The 18,952-nt window shown below is 49.0% G+C and overlaps 1 protein-coding gene across 4 annotated transcripts in view; it reads right to left on the bottom strand.

The window, feature by feature from the left end:
- Positions 1-18,952, bottom strand: part of EZH1 (enhancer of zeste 1 polycomb repressive complex 2 subunit) — a 124,976-nt gene that overhangs the window by 102,019 nt on the left and 4,005 nt on the right. The window contains exon 1 of one of the 4 annotated variants that reach the window (XM_073572311.1): positions 1,657-1,840. The exons of 2 other annotated variants lie outside the window; for them this stretch is intronic. The gene's annotated coding sequence lies outside the window, so the exon portion shown is untranslated. Of the gene's footprint in view, positions 1-1,656; positions 1,841-18,952 lie in introns of those variants that run through there. One more of the 4 variants, XM_073572308.1, reaches the window with a different exon arrangement.

Here is an 18,952-nt window from a genome sequence, read left to right as displayed (position 1 = left end):
ACACACACAGAGGTGGTCCTCCCTCATCATTGTATATATACACACAGTGGTGGTCCTCCCTCATCCTTGTATATATACACAGAGGTGGTCCTCCCTCATCACTGTATACACACACAGAGGTGGTCCTCCCTCATCACTGTATATAAACACACAGAGGTGGTCCTCCCTCATCATTGTATATATACGCACAGAGGTGGTCCTCCCTCATCACTGTATATATACGCACAGAGGTGGTCCTCCCTCATCACTGTATATAAACACACAGAGGTGGTCCTCCCTCATCACTGTATATAAACACACAGAGGTGGTCCTCCCTCATCATTGTATATATACGCACAGAGGTGGTCCTCCCTCATCATTGTATATATACGCACAGAGGTGGTCCTCCCTCATCACTGTATATATACGCACAGAGGTGGTCCTCCCTCATCATTGTATATATACACACACAGTGGTGGTCCTCCCTCATCATTGTATATAGACACAGAGGTGGTCCTCCCTCATCATTGTATATAGACACAGAGGTGGTCCTCCCTCATCATTGTATATAGACACAGAGGTGGTCCTCCCTCATCATTGTACACACACAGAGGTGGTCCTTCCTCATCATTGTACACACACAGAGGTGGTCCTTCCTCATCATTGTATACACACACACAGAGGTGGTCCTCCCTCATCATTGTATATAGACACAGAGGTGGTCCTCCCTCATCACTGTATATATACGCACAGAGGTGGTCCTCCCTCATCATTGTATATATACACACACAGTGGTGGTCCTCCCTCATCATTGTATATAGACACAGAGGTGGTCCTCCCTCATCATTGTATATAGACACAGAGGTGGTCCTCCCTCATCATTGTACACACACAGAGGTGGTCCTCCCTCATCATTGTACACACACAGAGGTGGTCCTCCCTTATGACTGTATATAGACACACACAGAGGTGGTCCTCCCTCATCATTGTATATAGACACAGAGGTGGTCCTCCCTCATCATTGTATATAGACACAGAGGTGGTCCTCCCTCATCATTGTACACACACAGAGGTGGTCCTCCCTTATGACTGTATATAGACACACACAGAGGTGGTCCTCCCTCATCATTGTATATAGACACAGAGGTGGTCCTCCCTCATCATTGTATATAGACACAGAGGTGGTCCTCCCTCATCATTGTACACACACTGAGGTGGTCCTCCCTCATCATTGTATATAGACACAGAGGTGGTCCTCCCTCATCATTGTATATAGACACAGAGGTGGTCCTCCCTCATCATTGTACACACACTGAGGTGGTCCTCCCTCATCATTGTACACACACAGAGGTGGTCCTCCCTCATCATTGTATACACACACACAGAGGTGGTCCTCCCTCATCATTGTACACACACAGAGGTGGTCCTCCCTCATCATTGTACACACACTGAGGTGGTCCTCCCTCATCATTGTACACACACAGAGGTGGTCCTCCCTTATGACTGTATATAGACACATACAGAGGTGGTCCTCCATCACTGTACACATAAGTGGTCCGGGCTTATGCACATGAGGAGTGTCCTCCCCTGTCAGGCGCCTGCACATTGCGCACTCGGTGCAGTCTCCCGTCACTACACGCAGCCTCTCAGTACCTCCTCTACCTCAGCTCGGCTCACCTTCTGTACGGTGTTCATGCTCTGCTCCTCCACTCTGTCAGGCTCCCCCGGGCACGGCCGCCATGTTGCCTTATTCCTTGCTGCGCGCTTGTCAAGCACTGGAGCTCAGTGACAGCAGAAGACATGATGTGTCGTTCGTGAACGATCCGATACAGAGCCGGCTCCCTGCTGTGAACGAAATGAGCCGGCTCTGCAGGGTGAACGAGCCTTTATTTTTTTTTTTCTGGCGCCTGGAAACAATGAATCCAGACTGACTCATCTGGGGGAGGAGCGGTCAGGAGAGGAGGAGATGTGAATAAATGCACGCGAGTTAACCCTTCAGTCCCAAATATATCCTGCCAGTTCCTCCATGGCATATATAGTGTGTGACTGTGTGTGAGAGGAGGGACGCAGCACATTGTCATCATCATCATCTGCAGTGACCTGTGCGTTACCTTAAGGCTACGTGCACACGCTGCGGATTGGGATGCGGATTTGGCCACGCGGATTTAGTAAAATCCGCAGGTAAATCTGCAGGTCAGTAGACCTGCGGTTTTACCTGCGGATTGCTCTGCGGTTTTGCCCTGCGGTTTCTCATCTCCTCAATGGAGGAGATGGCAAACCGCAGCGGAATCCGCAGAAAGAATTGACATGTCAATTCTTTCTGCGGTTTCAAAAGCGCAGAAAAACCGCGCGGAAAAATCTGCACCGTCTGCACTGCGGTTTTGGATTCCCATAGGGAATAATGGTACTGTACACCGCAGCAAAAACTGCTGCGGATCCGCAGCGTGCGCACACACCCTTAGTCCCAAATAAAGCTCCACTCTCCTGGCCCCTCCTCCCTGCCGTATACATACAGTATATGGTGTGTGTAGGAGGAGAGGCTCCGCACATTGTTTGGTATATCATCTTCTCATAGTGTTAGGCCGGGTTCACATTGGGTTTATGGCCCTGCGATCAACGGGATCGTTACATAGCGGCACTAACGCTGTAACGGGTGAGGTAGCGCCCCCATTGGCCGCAATGCTACTAACGCATCCTAAATCGGCCTGATGCGTTACTCCATGACGCCCCCTGGAGCGCGGTCTGCAGCATTTGTGGGGGCGCTACCTCATCCGTTACAGCGTTAGTGCCGCTATGTAACGATCCCGCTGACCGCTGGGCCAGGAGGATTCAGGACAACACTACAGGGAGGAGGACAGACGACGGCAGGTGTTGCTGCTAACGGATTACACTCACTTGTGAGAGACGCACGTGATTCTCGTACGAGTCTCTCGCATGGAAACCTGGCACTGCCACCAGCACTCGGACCGGAGCGTGCGGTTACATGTACTACTATGCAGCTGAGCGCTCCAGTCCGAGTGCCGGAGGCAGTGCCAGGTTTCCATGCGTGAGACTCGCACAAGAATCGTCCGAGTCTCTCGCTAGTGAGTGTGAGCCCTAAGGGTAGGGGAAGTAATATAAAGTGATTTTAGGTAAAACCTGTGGAGAGATCTAGGTCCAGCTCCAATCATTATATAGGGTTACGCTGGCGTCACACTTGCATATTTTGGCTGCACACGGATTCGTTTTCGTCTCCATTGCCTTTCAGTGGTGACGGATGGGACTTGCGTGTGCATCCAGATGTCACCGTTTTCCCACAGATCCGCATGTCTGCATATTTTATCAGATGCACAAAAACGCAACTTGTTGCAGTTTTGTGTCATCTGAAAAACACGCAGGCACAGAGAGAAGCACGGATCTACAGCTACACGTCTGGAATTAACATGGAGCTCTATGGAGCACGGATCCAGGACAACAAGGATCCATCTGCTTCCAGGTGCAGGAATCCGTTCTGCGGCACTGAGCGTGCTCGGAAGCGAGGGATGTGCTGTATGGGACCAGTCTGCAGACATAATATAGACTATGCCCGCACGCTGCTCTGTCATACAGTGGTCTTTCCTGCCTCACTAGAAGGGCTTGTGCCCTGTGCTATGCTGTGGTAATGATAATAAAATGTATTGGGAGCATGTATGGGGGCTCCTGGTTAGGGGCTGCATTCACACTAGTGCAGGGGCGACATAGACTGTACTGGGCCCCTGTGCAAGAAATTTTTCGCCCCCCCCCCTTCATAGGGCAACAAAGTTATTTGTTATCTAATATTGAGTCTATGCAGCGCTGGATAGAATATCTGTATAGATTATAATGTAACCCCCCAGAGAATATAATGCAGTCCCCCCACCATATAGTATAATGCAGCCCCTCCATAGAATATATGGCAACCCCCTCATAGGATATAATGCAGCCCCTTATATAGTATAATGTAGCCCCTCCATAGAATATAATAAATACAGCCCCCCTATAGAATATAATGTAGCCCCAAATAGAATATACAAATAGAATATAATACAGCCCACCTCCCCATAGAATATAATGTAGCCCCCCCATATTATATAACAGCCTTCCCTTATAGAATATAATGTAAAATGTACCCCCATGGTATATAACACAGCCGCAAAGTGTATAGCCCAGCAACACATGGTATACAACCCACCATGGTATATAGCCCACCATGGTATAATACAGCCCAGCATTGTATATGGCCCCCCCAGAATGGTATAAAAAAAACACAGCAAGGTATAATACAGCCCAGCATTGTATATAGCCCCCCAGAATGGTATAATACGGCCCAGCATGTTATATAGCCCCCCCAGCATGGTATAATACAGCCCAGCATGGTACAATACAGCCCAGCATGGTATATAGCCCCCCAGCATGGTATAATACAGCCCAGCATGGTATATAGCCCACCATGGTATAATACAGCCCAGCATGGTATATGGCCCCCCCAGAATGGTATAAAAAAACACAGCAAGGTATAATACAGCCCAGCATTGTATATAGCCCCCCAGAATGGTATAATACGGCCCAGCATGTTATATAGCCCCCCCAACATGGTATAATACAGCCCAGCATGGTACAATACAGCCCAGCATGGTATATAGCCCCCCAGCATGGTATATAGCCCCCCCAGCATGGTACAATACAGCCCAGCGTGGTATATAGCCCCCTAGCATGGTATAATACAGCCCAGCATGGTATATAGCCCCCCAGCATGGTATAATACAGCCCAGCATGGTATATAGCCCCCCAGCATGGCATAATACAGTCCAGTATGGTATATAGCCCACCCAGCATGGTATAATACAGCCCAGCATGGTATATAGCCCCTCCAGCATGGTATAATACAGCCCAGCATGGAATATAGCCCTCCAGCATGGTATAATACAGCCCAGCATGGTATATAGCCCCCCCAGCATGGCACGATACAGCCCAGCATGGTATATAGCCCCCCAGCATGGTATCATACAGCCCAGCATGGTATATAGCCCCCCAGCATGGTATAATACAGCCCAGCATGGTATATAGGCCCCCAGCATGGTATAATACAGCCCAGCATGGTACATAGCCCCCTCAGTATGGTATAATACAGTCCAACATGGAATATAGCCCCCCAGTATGGTATAATACAGCCCAGCATGGTATATAGCCCCACAGCATGGTATAATACAGCCCAGCATGGTATATAGCCCCCCAGCATGGTATAATACAGCCCAGCATGGTATATAGCCTCCCCAGCATGGTATAATACAGCCCATCATGGTATATAGCCCCCCAGCATGGTATAATACAGCCCAGCATGGTATATAGCCCTCCAGCATGGTATAATACAGCCCAGCATGGTATGATACAGCCCAGCATGGTATATAGCCCCCCAGCATGGTATAATACAGCCCATCATGGTATATAGCCCCCCAGAATGGTATAATACAGCCCAGCATGGTATATAGCCCCCCCAGCATGGTTTAATACAGCCCAGCATGGTATATAGCCCCCCCCAGCATGGTACAATAAAGCCCAGCATGGTATATAGCCCCCCAGCATGGTATAATACAGCCCAGCATGGTCTAATACAGCACAGCTTGGTATATAGCCCCCCAGCATGGTATAATACAGCCCAGCATGGTATATAGCCCCCCCAGCATGGTGTATAACCCCCCAGCATAGTATAATACAGCCCAGCATGGTATATAGCCCCCCAGCATGGTATGATACAGCCCATCATGGTCTAATACAGCACAACTTGGTATATAGCCCCCCAGCATGGTATAATACAGCCCAGCATGGTATATAGCCCCCCCAGCATGGTATAATACAGCCCAGTATGGTATAATACAGCCCAGCATGGTATATAGCCCCCCAGCATGATATATAGCCCCCCCAGCATGGTATAATACAGCCCATCATGGTATATAGCCCCTCCAGCATGGTATAATACAGCCCAGAATGGTATATAGCCACCTCAGCATGGTATATAGTCCCTCCAGCATGGTATGATACAGCCCAGCATGGTATGATACAGTCCAGCATTGGAGCGTTGGTGCTGCTATGTAACGATCCCGCTGAACGCAGGGCCAGGAGGATTCAGGACAACACTACAGGGAGGAGGACAGACGACGGCAGGTGTTGCTGCTAACGGATCACACTCACTTGTGAGAGACGCACGTGATTCTCGTGCAAGTCTCACGCATGGAAACCTGGCACTGCCGCCAGCACTCGGACCGGAGCGTGCGGTTACATGTACTACTATGCAGCTGAGCGCTCCAGTCCGAGTGCCGGAGGCAGTGCCAGGTTTCCATGCGTGAGACTCGCACAAGAATCGTCCGAGTCTCTCGCTAGTGAGTGTGAGCCCTAAGGGTAGGGGAAGTAATATAAAGTGATTTTAGGTAAAACCTGTGGAGAGATCTAGGTCCAGCTCCAATCATTATATAGGGTTACGCTGGCGTCACACTTGCATATTTTGGCTGCACACGGATTCGTTTTCGTCTCCATTGCCTTTCAGTGGTGACGGATGGGACTTGCGTGTGCATCCAGATGTCACCGTTTTCCCACAGATCCGCATGTCTGCATATTTTATCAGATGCACAAAAACGCAACTTGTTGCAGTTTTGTGTCATCTGAAAAACACGCAGGCACAGAGAGAAGCACGGATCTACAGCTACACGTCTGGAATTAACATGGAGCTCTATGGAGCACAGATCCAGGACAACACGGGTCCATGTGCTTCCGGGTGCAGGAATCCGTTCTGCGGCACTGAGCGTGCTCGGAAGCGAGGGATGTGCTGTATGGGACCAGTCTGCAGACATAATATAGACTATGCCCGCACACTGCTCTGTCATACAGTGGTCTTTCCTGCCTCACTAGAAGGGCTTGTGCCCTGTGCTATGCTGTGGTAATGATAATAAAATGTATTGGGAGCATGTATGGGGGCTCCTGGTTAGGGGCTGCATTCACACTAGTGCAGGGGCGACATAGACTGTACTGGGCCCCTGTGCAAGAAATTTTTCGCCCCCCCCCTTCATAGGGCAACAAAGTTATTTGTTATCTAATATTGAGTCTATGCAGCGCTGGATAGAATATCTGTATAGATTATAATGTAACCCCCCAGAGAATATAATGCAGTCCCCCCACCATATAGTATAATGCAGCCCCTCCATAGAATATATGGCAACCCCCTCATAGGATATAATGCAGCCCCTTATATAGTATAATGTAGCCCCTCCATAGAATATAATAAATACAGCCCCCCTATAGAATATAATGTAGCCCCAAATAGAATATACAAATAGAATATAATACAGCCCACCTCCCCATAGAATATAATGTAGCCCCCCCATATTATATAACAGCCTTCCCTTATAGAATATAATGTAAAATGTACCCCCATGGTATATAACACAGCCGCAAAGTGTATAGCCCAGCAACACATGGTATACAACCCACCATGGTATATAGCCCACCATGGTATAATACAGCCCAGCATTGTATATGGCCCCCCCAGAATGGTATAAAAAAAACACAGCAAGGTATAATACAGCCCAGCATTGTATATAGCCCCCCAGAATGGTATAATACGGCCCAGCATGTTATATAGCCCCCCCAGCATGGTATAATACAGCCCAGCATGGTACAATACAGCCCAGCATGGTATATAGCCCCCCAGCATGGTATAATACAGCCCAGCATGGTATATAGCCCACCATGGTATAATACAGCCCAGCATGGTATATGGCCCCCCCAGAATGGTATAAAAAAACACAGCAAGGTATAATACAGCCCAGCATTGTATATAGCCCCCCAGAATGGTATAATACGGCCCAGCATGTTATATAGCCCCCCCAACATGGTATAATACAGCCCAGCATGGTACAATACAGCCCAGCATGGTATATAGCCCCCCAGCATGGTATATAGCCCCCCCAGCATGGTACAATACAGCCCAGCGTGGTATATAGCCCCCTAGCATGGTATAATACAGCCCAGCATGGTATATAGCCCCCCAGCATGGTATAATACAGCCCAGCATGGTATATAGCCCCCCAGCATGGCATAATACAGTCCAGTATGGTATATAGCCCACCCAGCATGGTATAATACAGCCCAGCATGGTATATAGCCCCTCCAGCATGGTATAATACAGCCCAGCATGGAATATAGCCCTCCAGCATGGTATAATACAGCCCAGCATGGTATATAGCCCCCCCAGCATGGCACGATACAGCCCAGCATGGTATATAGCCCCCCAGCATGGTATCATACAGCCCAGCATGGTATATAGCCCCCCAGCATGGTATAATACAGCCCAGCATGGTATATAGGCCCCCAGCATGGTATAATACAGCCCAGCATGGTACATAGCCCCCTCAGTATGGTATAATACAGTCCATCATGGAATATAGCCCCCCAGTATGGTATAATACAGCCCAGCATGGTATATAGCCCCACAGCATGGTATAATACAGCCCAGCATGGTATATAGCCCCCCAGCATGGTATAATACAGCCCAGCATGGTATATAGCCTCCCCAGCATGGTATAATACAGCCCATCATGGTATATAGCCCCCCAGCATGGTATAATACAGCCCAGCATGGTATATAGCCCTCCAGCATGGTATAATACAGCCCAGCATGGTATGATACAGCCCAGCATGGTATATAGCCCCCCAGCATGGTATAATACAGCCCATCATGGTATATAGCCCCCCAGAATGGTATAATACAGCCCAGCATGGTATATAGCCCCCCCAGCATGGTTTAATACAGCCCAGCATGGTATATAGCCCCCCCCAGCATGGTACAATAAAGCCCAGCATGGTATATAGCCCCCCAGCATGGTATAATACAGCCCAGCATGGTCTAATACAGCACAGCTTGGTATATAGCCCCCCAGCATGGTATAATACAGCCCAGCATGGTATATAGCCCCCCCAGCATGGTGTATAACCCCCCAGCATAGTATAATACAGCCCAGCATGGTATATAGCCCCCCAGCATGGTATGATACAGCCCATCATGGTCTAATACAGCACAACTTGGTATATAGCCCCCCAGCATGGTATAATACAGCCCAGCATGGTATATAGCCCCCCCAGCATGGTATAATACAGCCCAGTATGGTATAATACAGCCCAGCATGGTATATAGCCCCCCAGCATGATATATAGCCCCCCCAGCATGGTATAATACAGCCCATCATGGTATATAGCCCCTCCAGCATGGTATAATACAGCCCAGAATGGTATATAGCCACCTCAGCATGGTATATAGTCCCTCCAGCATGGTATGATACAGCCCAGCATGGTATGATACAGTCCAGCATTGGAGCGTTGGTGCTGCTATGTAACGATCCCGCTGAACGCAGGGCCAGGAGGATTCAGGACAACACTACAGGGAGGAGGACAGACGACGGCAGGTGTTGCTGCTAACGGATCACACTCACTTGTGAGAGACGCACGTGATTCTCGTGCAAGTCTCACGCATGGAAACCTGGCACTGCCGCCAGCACTCGGACCGGAGCGTGCGGTTACATGTACTACTATGCAGCTGAGCGCTCCAGTCCGAGTGCCGGAGGCAGTGCCAGGTTTCCATGCGTGAGACTCGCACAAGAATCGTCCGAGTCTCTCGCTAGTGAGTGTGAGCCCTAAGGGTAGGGGAAGTAATATAAAGTGATTTTAGGTAAAACCTGTGGAGAGATCTAGGTCCAGCTCCAATCATTATATAGGGTTACGCTGGCGTCACACTTGCATATTTTGGCTGCACACGGATTCGTTTTCGTCTCCATTGCCTTTCAGTGGTGACGGATGGGACTTGCGTGTGCATCCAGATGTCACCGTTTTCCCACAGATCCGCATGTCTGCATATTTTATCAGATGCACAAAAACGCAACTTGTTGCAGTTTTGTGTCATCTGAAAAACACGCAGGCACAGAGAGAAGCACGGATCTACAGCTACACGTCTGGAATTAACATGGAGCTCTATGGAGCACAGATCCAGGACAACACGGGTCCATGTGCTTCCGGGTGCAGGAATCCGTTCTGCGGCACTGAGCGTGCTCGGAAGCGAGGGATGTCCTGTATGGGACCAGTCTGCAGACATAATATAGACTATGCCCGCACACTGCTCTGTCATACAGTGGTCTTTCCTGCCTCACTAGAAGGGCTTGTGCCCTGTGCTATGCTGTGGTAATGATAATAAAATGTATTGGGAGCATGTATGGGGGCTCCTGGTTAGGGGCTGCATTCACACTAGTGCAGGGGCGACATAGACTGTACTGGGCCCCTGTGCAAGAAATTTTTCGCCCCCCCCCTTCATAGGGCAACAAAGTTATTTGTTATCTAATATTGAGTCTATGCAGCGCTGGATAGAATATCTGTATAGATTATAATGTAACCCCCCAGAGAATATAATGCAGTCCCCCCACCATATAGTATAATGCAGCCCCTCCATAGAATATATGGCAACCCCCTCATAGGATATAATGCAGCCCCTTATATAGTATAATGTAGCCCCTCCATAGAATATAATAAATACAGCCCCCCTATAGAATATAATGTAGCCCCAAATAGAATATACAAATAGAATATAATACAGCCCACCTCCCCATAGAATATAATGTAGCCCCCCCATATTATATAACAGCCTTCCCTTATAGAATATAATGTAAAATGTACCCCCATGGTATATAACACAGCCGCAAAGTGTATAGCCCAGCAACACATGGTATACAACCCACCATGGTATATAGCCCACCATGGTATAATACAGCCCAGCATTGTATATGGCCCCCCCAGAATGGTATAAAAAAAACACAGCAAGGTATAATACAGCCCAGCATTGTATATAGCCCCCCAGAATGGTATAATACGGCCCAGCATGTTATATAGCCCCCCCAGCATGGTATAATACAGCCCAGCATGGTACAATACAGCCCAGCATGGTATATAGCCCCCCAGCATGGTATAATACAGCCCAGCATGGTATATAGCCCACCATGGTATAATACAGCCCAGCATGGTATATGGCCCCCCCAGAATGGTATAAAAAAACACAGCAAGGTATAATACAGCCCAGCATTGTATATAGCCCCCCAGAATGGTATAATACGGCCCAGCATGTTATATAGCCCCCCCAACATGGTATAATACAGCCCAGCATGGTACAATACAGCCCAGCATGGTATATAGCCCCCCAGCATGGTATATAGCCCCCCCAGCATGGTACAATACAGCCCAGCGTGGTATATAGCCCCCTAGCATGGTATAATACAGCCCAGCATGGTATATAGCCCCCCAGCATGGTATAATACAGCCCAGCATGGTATATAGCCCCCCAGCATGGCATAATACAGTCCAGTATGGTATATAGCCCACCCAGCATGGTATAATACAGCCCAGCATGGTATATAGCCCCTCCAGCATGGTATAATACAGCCCAGCATGGAATATAGCCCTCCAGCATGGTATAATACAGCCCAGCATGGTATATAGCCCCCCCAGCATGGCACGATACAGCCCAGCATGGTATATAGCCCCCCAGCATGGTATCATACAGCCCAGCATGGTATATAGCCCCCCAGCATGGTATAATACAGCCCAGCATGGTATATAGGCCCCCAGCATGGTATAATACAGCCCAGCATGGTACATAGCCCCCTCAGTATGGTATAATACAGTCCATCATGAAATATGGCCCCTCAGTATGGTATAATACAGCCCAGCATGGTATATAGCCCCACAGCATGGTATAATACAGCCCAGCATGGTATATAGCCCCCCAGCATGGTATAATACAGCCCAGCATGGTATATAGCCTCCCCAGCATGGTATAATACAGCCCATCATGGTATATAGCCCCCCAGCATGGTATAATACAGCCCAGCATGGTATGATACAGCCCAGCATGGTATATAGCCCCCCAGCATGGTATAATACAGCCCATCATGGTATATAGCCCCCCAGAATGGTATAATACAGCCCAGCATGGTATATAGCCCCCCCAGCATGGTTTAATACAGCCCAGCATGGTATATAGCCCCCCCCAGCATGGTACAATAAAGCCCAGCATGGTATATAGCCCCCCAGCATGGTATAATACAGCCCAGCATGGTCTAATACAGCACAGCTTGGTATATAGCCCCCCAGCATGGTATAATACAGCCCAGCATGGTATATAGCCCCCCCAGCATGGTGTATAACCCCCCAGCATAGTATAATACAGCCCAGCATGGTATATAGCCCCCCAGCATGGTATGATACAGCCCATCATGGTCTAATACAGCACAACTTGGTATATAGCCCCCCAGCATGGTATAATACAGCCCAGCATGGTATATAGCCCCCCCAGCATGGTATAATACAGCCCAGTATGGTATAATACAGCCCAGCATGGTATATAGCCCCCCAGCATGATATATAGCCCCCCCAGCATGGTATAATACAGCCCATCATGGTATATAGCCCCTCCAGCATGGTATAATACAGCCCAGAATGGTATATAGCCACCTCAGCATGGTATATAGTCCCTCCAGCATGGTATGATACAGCCCAGCATGGTATGATACAGTCCAGCATTGGAGCGTTGGTGCTGCTATGTAACGATCCCGCTGAACGCAGGGCCAGGAGGATTCAGGACAACACTACAGGGAGGAGGACAGACGACGGCAGGTGTTGCTGCTAACGGATCACACTCACTTGTGAGAGACGCACGTGATTCTCGTGCAAGTCTCACGCATGGAAACCTGGCACTGCCGCCAGCACTCGGACCGGAGCGTGCGGTTACATGTACTACTATGCAGCTGAGCGCTCCAGTCCGAGTGCCGGAGGCAGTGCCAGGTTTCCATGCGTGAGACTCGCACAAGAATCGTCCGAGTCTCTCGCTAGTGAGTGTGAGCCCTAAGGGTAGGGGAAGTAATATAAAGTGATTTTAGGTAAAACCTGTGGAGAGATCTAGGTCCAGCTCCAATCATTATATAGGGTTACGCTGGCGTCACACTTGCATATTTTGGCTGCACACGGATCCGTTTTCGTCTCCATTGACTTTCAGTGGTGACGGATGGGACTTGCGTGTGCATCCAGATGTCACCGTTTTCCCACAGATCCGCATGTCTGCATATTTTATCAGATGCACAAAAACGCAACTTGTTGCAGTTTTGTGTCATCTGAAAAACACGCAGGCACAGAGAGAAGCACGGATCTACAGCTACACGTCTGGAATTAACATGGAGCTCTATGGAGCACAGATCCAGGACAACACGGGTCCATGTGCTTCCGGGTGCAGGAATCCGTTCTGCGGCACTGAGCGTGCTCGGAAGCGAGGGATGTGCTGTATGGGACCAGTCTGCAGACATAATATAGACTATGCCCGCACACTGCTCTGTCATACAGTGGTCTTTCCTGCCTCACTAGAAGGGCTTGTGCCCTGTGCTATGCTGTGGTAATGATAATAAAATGTATTGGGAGCATGTATGGGGGCTCCTGGTTAGGGGCTGCATTCACACTAGTGCAGGGGCGACATAGACTGTACTGGGCCCCTGTGCAAGAAATTTTTCGCCCCCCCCCCCTTCATAGGGCAACAAAGTTATTTGTTATCTAATATTGAGTCTATGCAGCGCTGGATAGAATATCTGTATAGATTATAATGTAACCCCCCAGAGAATATAATGCAGTCCCCCCACCATATAGTATAATGCAGCCCCTCCATAGGATATATGGCAACCCCCTCATAGGATATAATGCAGCCCCTTATATAGTATAATGTAGCCCCTCCATAGAATATAATAAATACAGCCCCCCTATAGAATATAATGTAGCCCCAAATAGAATATACAAATAGAATATAATACAGCCCACCTCCCCATAGAATATAATGTAGCCCCCCCATATTATATAACAGCCTTCCCTTATAGAATATAATGTAAAATGTACCCCCATGGTATATAACACAGCCGCAAAGTGTATAGCCCAGCAACACATGGTATACAACCCACCATGGTATATAGCCCACCATGGTATAATACAGCCCAGCATTGTATATGGCCCCCCCAGAATGGTATAAAAAAAACACAGCAAGGTATAATACAGCCCAGCATTATATATAGCCCCCCAGAATGGTATAATACGGCCCAGCATGTTATATAGCCCCCCCAGCATGGTATAATACAGCCCAGCATGGTACAATACAGCCCAGCATGGTATATAGCCCCCCAGCATGGTATAATACAGCCCAGCATGGTATATAGCCCACCATGGTATAATACAGCCCAGCATGGTATATGGCCCCCCCAGAATGGTATAAAAAAACACAGCAAGGTATAATACAGCCCAGCATTGTATATAGCCCCCCAGAATGGTATAATACGGCCCAGCATGTTATATAGCACCCCCAACATGGTATAATACAGCCCAGCATGGTACAATACAGCCCAGCATGGTATATAGCCCCCCAGCATGGTATATAGCCCCCCCAGCATGGTACAATACAGCCCAGCGTGGTATATAGCCCCCTAGCATGGTATAATACAGCCCAGCATGGTATATAGCCCCCCAGCATGGTATAATACAGCCCAGCATGGTATATAGCCCCTCCAGCATGGTATAATACAGCCCAGCATGGAATATAGCCCTCCAGCATGGTATAATACAGCCCAGCATGGTATATAGCCCCCCCAGCATGGCACGATACAGCCCAGCATGGTATATAGCCCCCCAGCATGGTATCATACAGCCCAGCATGGTATATAGCCCCCCAGCATGGTATAATACAGCCCGGCATGGTATATAGCCCCCCAGCATGGTATAATACAGCCCAGCATGGTACATAGCCCCCTCAGTATGGTATAATACAGTCCATCATGGAATATAGCCCCCCAGTATGGTATAATACAGCCCAGCATGGTATATAGCCCCACAGCATGGTATAATACAGCCCAGCATGGTATATAGCCCCCCAGCATGGTATAATACAGCCCAGCATGGTATATAGCCTCCCCAGCATGGTATAATACAGCCCATCATGGTATATAGCCCCCCAGCATGGTATAATACAGCCCAGCATGGTATATAGCCCTCCAGCATGGTATAATACAGCCCAGCATGGTATGATACAGCCCAGCATGGTATATAGCCCCCCAGCATGGTATAATACAGCCCATCATGGTATATAGCCCCCCAGAATGGTATAATACAGCCCAGCATGGTATATAGCCCCCCCAGCATGGTATATAGCCCCCCCCCAGCATGGTACAATAAAGCCCAGCATGGTATATAGCCCCCCAGCATGGTATAATACAGCCCAGCATGGTATATAGCCCCCCAGCATGGTCTAATACAGCACAGCTTGGTATATAGCCCCCCAGCATGGTATAATACAGCCCAGCATGGTATATAGCCCCCCCAGCATGGTGTATAACCCCCCAGCATAGTATAATACAGCCCAGCATGGTATATAGCCCCCCAGCATGGTATGATACAGCCCATCATGGTCTAATACAGCACAACTTGGTATATAGCCCCCCAGCATGGTATAATACAGCCCAGCATGGTATATAGCCCCCCCAGCATGGTATAATACAGCCCAGTATGGTATAATACAGCCCAGCATGGTATATAGCCCCCCAGCATGATATATAGCCCCCCCAGCATGGTATAATACAGCCCATCATGGTATATAGCCCCTCCAGCATGGTATAATACAGCCCAGAATGGTATATAGCCACCTCAGCATGGTATATAGTCCCTCCAGCATGGTATGATACAGCCCAGCATGGTATGATACAGTCCAGCATGGTATATAGCCCCCCAGCATGGTATGATACAGCCCAGCATGGTATATAGCCCCCCCAGCATGGTATATAGGCCCCCCAGCATGGTATAATACAGCCCAGCATGGTATACAGCCCCCCCAGCATGGTATAATATAGGCCAGCATGGTATATAGCCCCCCCCCCAGTATGGTATAATACAGCCCAGCATGGTTTATAGCCCCCCCAGCATGGTATGATACAGCCCAGCATGGTATATAGCCCCCCAGCGTGGTATGATACAGCCCAGCATGGTATATAGCCCCCCAGCATGGTATATAGCCCCCCAGCATGGTATAATACAGCCCAGCATGATATATAGCCCCCCCAGCATGGTATAATATAGCCCAGCATGGTATATAGCCCCCCCAGCATGGTATAATACAGCCCAGCATGGTATATAGCCCCCCAGCATGGTATAATACAGCCCAGCAAGGTATATAGCCCCCCCAGCATGGTATAATACAGCCCAGCATGGTATATAGCCCCCCCCAGCATGGTATAATACAGCCCAGCATGGTATATATCCCCCCAGCATGGTATATAGCCCCCCCAGCATGATATATAGTCCCCCCAGCATGGTATAATACAGCCCATCATGGTATATAGCCCCTCCAGCATGGTATAATACAGGCCAGCATGGTATATAGCCACCTCAGCATGGTATATAGCCCCTCCAGCATGGTATGATACAGCCCAGCATGGTATATAGCGTCCAGCATGGTATATAGCCCCCCAGCATGGTATGATACAGCCCAGCATGGTATATAGCCCCCCCAGCATGGTATATAGCCCCGCCCAGCATGGTATGATACAGCCCAGCATGGTATATAGCCCCCCAGCATGGTATAATACAGCCCAGCATGGTATATAGCCCTCCAGCATGGTATAATACAGCCCAGCATGGTATGATACAGCCCAGCATGGTATATAGCCCCCCCAGCATGGTATAATACAGCCCAGCATGGTATATAGCCCCCCAGAATGGTATAATACAGCCCAGCATGGTATATAGCCCCCCCAGTATTGTTTAATACAGGCCAGCATGGTATATAGCCCACCCCAGCATGGTATAATACAGCCCAGCATGGTATAAAGCCCCCCCCAGCATGGTATAATACAGCCCAGCAAGGTATATAGCCCCCCCAGCATGGTACAATACAGCCCAGCATGGTATATAGCCCCCAGCATGGTATAATACAGCCCAGCATGGTATGATACAGCCCAGCATGGTCTAATACAGCACAGCTTGGTATATAGCCCCCCAGCATGGTATAATACAGCCCAGCATGGTATATAGCCCCCAGCATGGTGTATAGCCCCCCAGCATGGTATAATACAGCCCAGCATGGTATATAGCCCCCCAGCATGGTATGATACAGCCCAGCATGGTCTAATACAGCACAACTTGGTATAAAGCCCCCCAGCATGGTATAATACAGCCCAGTATTGTATATAGAACCCCCAGCATGGTATAATACAGCCCAGCATGGTATAATACATCCCAGCATGGTATATAGCCCCCCAGCATGGTATATAGCCCCCCTAGCATGATATATAGCCCCCCCAGCATGGTATAATACAGCCCAGCATGGTATATAGCCCCTCCACCATGGTATAATACAGCCCAGCATGGTATATAGCCACCTCAGCATGGTATATAGCCCCTCCAGCATGGTATGATACAGCCCAGCATGGTATGATACAGTCCAGCATGGTATATAGCCCCCCAGCATGGTATGATACAGCCCAGCATGGTATATAGCCCCCCAAAATGGTATATAGCCCCCCCAGCATGGTATAATACAGCCCAGCATGGTATATAGCCCCCACAGCATGGTATAATATAGCCCAGCATGGTATATAGCCCCCCCAGTATGGTATAATACAGCCCAGCAGGGTATATAGCCCCCCCAGCATGGTATGATACAGCCCAGCATGGTATATAGCCCCCCAGCATGGTATCATACAGCCCAGCATGGTATATAGCCCCCCCAGCATGGTATAATACAGCCCAGCATGATATATAGCCCCCCAGCATGGTATAATATAGCCCAGCATGGTATATAGCCCCCCCAGCATGGTATAATACAGCCCAGCATGGTATATAGCCCCCCAGCATGGTATAATACAGCCCAGCATGGTATATAGCCCCCCAGCATGGTATAATACAGCCCAGCATGGTATATAGCCCCCCGGCATGGTATAATACAGTCCAGCATGGTATAATACAGCTCAGCATGGTATATAGCCCCCCAGCATGGTATATAGCCCCCCCAGCATGGTATAATACAGCCCATCATGGTATATAGCCCCTCCAGCATGGTATAATACAGGCCAGCATGGTATATAGCCACCTCAGCATGGTATATAGCCCTTCCAGCATGGTATGATAAAGCCCAGCATGGTATATAGCCCCCCAGGCATGGTATGATACAGTCCAGCATGGTATATAGCCCCCCCAGCATGGTATATAGCCCCCCCAGCATGGTATATAGCCCCCCAGCATGGTATAATACAGCCCAGCATGGTATATAGCCCCCCCCAGCATGGTATAATACAGCACAGCTTGGTATATAGCCCCCCAGCATGGTATAATACAGCCCAGCATGGTATATAGCCCCACAGCATGGTATAATACAGCCCAGCATGGTATATAGCCCCCCCCCCAGCATGGTATAATATAGCCCAGCATGGTATATAGCCCCTCCAGCATGGTATATAGCCCCCCAGCATGGTATAATACAGCCCAGCATGGTATATAGCCCCCCCAGCATGGTATAATACAGCCCAGCATGGTATATAGCCCCCCAGCATGGTATATAGCCCCCCAGCATGGTATATAGCCCCCCAGCATGGTATGATACAGCCCAGCATGGTATATAGCCCCTCCAGCATGGTATATAGCCCCCCAGCATGGTATAATACAGCCCAGCATGGTATATAGCCCCCCAGCATGGTATAATACAGCCCAGCATGGTAGATAGCCCCTCCAGCATGGTAGATAGCCCCCCAGCATGGTATGATACAGCCCAGCATGGTATATAGCCCCCCAGCATGGTATGATACAGCCCAGCATGGTATATAGCCCCCCAGCATGGTATGATACAGCCCACTAGTGTTTTGGTACGGTGCGTTGT

Source organism: Dendrobates tinctorius, unplaced genomic scaffold, assembly GCF_039654945.1.
Source record: "Dendrobates tinctorius isolate UK_male_01 unplaced genomic scaffold, ASM3965494v1 ptg000032l, whole genome shotgun sequence".
Taxonomy (NCBI): Eukaryota; Metazoa; Chordata; class Amphibia; order Anura; family Dendrobatidae; genus Dendrobates; species Dendrobates tinctorius.
The sequence above is the reverse complement of the archived record's forward strand: the minus strand, read 5'-3'. Positions and strand labels throughout refer to the sequence as shown.